The following is a 1,900-nucleotide window of genomic DNA, read 5'->3' on the forward strand; positions in this document are numbered from 1 at the left end:
GAATAAAGGAAAATCAAACGCCAATTTCAAAATTTGGTTTTGCGCATGCGCAGTGCCAACTTTTTTATTTATGGAAGAATTTAAACGAAATTTGATACATAGGCACTTGGGATAAAGGAAAATCAAACGCCAATTTCAAAATTTGGTTTTGCGCATGCGCAGTGCCAACTTTTTTATTTATGGAAGAATTTAAACGAAATTTGATACATAAGCACTTCGAATAAAGGAAAATCAAACGCCAATTTCAAAATTTGGTTTTGCGCATGCGCAGTGCCAACTTTTTTATCTATGGAACTATTTAAGTGAAATTTGATACTTAGGCGCTTGGAACAAAGGAAAATCTAACATTAGTTTTAAAATTTAGGTTTGCGCATGCGCAGTTCCAACTTTCTTATTTAGAAAAGCATTGAAATGAAATTCTTCTCATAAACTGAAATTGAAGTAGCACGTCAACAATGGATTGCCCATGTGCAACGCTATCTTTCATATTTGTGGCCGGATTTTTACGATTTTAACAGAAGTTGCATCTTACAATTAATGGGAAATGAATGCAAGTGGAAATGCGCTTTATGTAAATCGTTTACGATTACTTTTTAACTTGTTATTTTTTCCGCTGTTTTTTAATCCTACTGACCCCTCGTTCGCACGGCACATATGTACGGCAAAATGACCGAAACGTAATTTTGACCGAATGGAACGCAGTATAATCTGCTAACAAAGTCCACTATTCGTACGGATAGCTATTTTTTCATCTTTTATAAAAGGTCCAACTTTGAAAAAAGATTTGGGTGATTTAATCACTTTCGCAGTTCCTTTTATCAATAGCGGTTCCGCTTTAACACTTTTTAGACTTTCTATGAAAATTAAATTCATTTAAGCACGTAAATAACAAATAGGTAATTTGGTCAATAATGATCATAGTAAATACCCAGCAACGAATTTATTGCGATAAATCTTTATTGAATATAAAACATTAGGGATACGTCTCACAACAACAGTGAAGGGACTCATAAGTATCAGGAAAAGATGATTTTAAAAAATAGACAAAGAAATGTTATACTTTTATATAAAATATACAAATATTTACAATAAGAAAAAATACTTTATTAAATAATTAATGCATAGTGTTGCACCTCCCCCTCAACTCATGTAAATTGTTCTCAGGTCTTGTCCTCTACTTCTTCGTGGATCTACCAATTCCGGGATTAGCGAGTTGTAATAAAAGTCAGACAACTTCTCCGCCATTTTGGTAGTCCAAAAAACGTCATCTCTACAAAAACAAATTAACATATCTTTTCACAGAAAAAATGCGAATTATTTATTACCTTTCGATTTGTTCCACATGTCCTCTGGTGTATACTATGAAGTAACAAATATTTCTATTTGTTATGTGCAGTTGCCCTTGTACTTGATAGTAATAGCTATGGGTTTTTTTCAAACACCATGTGTCACCTGGTTCCAATTTAATTAGGGTCATTATGTAAGGTTGAAAACTCTTCTTCCTTATAAATGTTTGTATGTTTCTTATGCCTGCCTAAACTGTTCATCCGATTGCGATGAAACTTTGGAAAATGGTTGAACGTATGCTTCCTAAGGTTTCACATATATTAAAATGCTTCCCAAATTCTCAACCAAACGGGAAAAACGGAATTTTTCTGGGAATGGGGTACGAGCGCGTGAAAAAGTGTTCGAAATTCTCACGGGACTACTGTAATACTAATTACTATACTAAATTTTATTTTGCATTTTTGGATATTAGGTACAATTAAATTATGTGAATAGTAAGTTAGAATGTTATTATTCTGACATTGCAAAATAAAAACCTAATACGTTATGCGGGACAGTATGTTTACTCTCGCGTTCCTGCGGCCGACATTCAATAGTAACGGATTCCCCATTA

General features: G+C 33.4%; 1 long non-coding RNA gene across 1 annotated transcript; it reads right to left on the reverse strand.

Moving 5' to 3' along the window:
* Positions 1 to 1,049: 1,049 nt before the first annotated feature.
* On the reverse strand, positions 1,050 to 1,694 carry LOC116164955. Its single transcript, XR_004144044.1, has 2 exons — positions 1,326 to 1,694; positions 1,050 to 1,270 (listed from the first exon to the last, which is right to left on the reverse strand). It is a non-coding gene; the product is annotated as an uncharacterized LOC116164955 (long non-coding RNA).
* Positions 1,695 to 1,900: the final 206 nt, after the last annotated feature.

This window comes from Photinus pyralis, unplaced genomic scaffold (assembly GCF_008802855.1).
Source record: "Photinus pyralis isolate 1611_PpyrPB1 unplaced genomic scaffold, Ppyr1.3 Ppyr1.4_LG2, whole genome shotgun sequence".
Lineage (NCBI taxonomy): Eukaryota > Metazoa > Arthropoda > Insecta > Coleoptera > Lampyridae > Photinus > Photinus pyralis.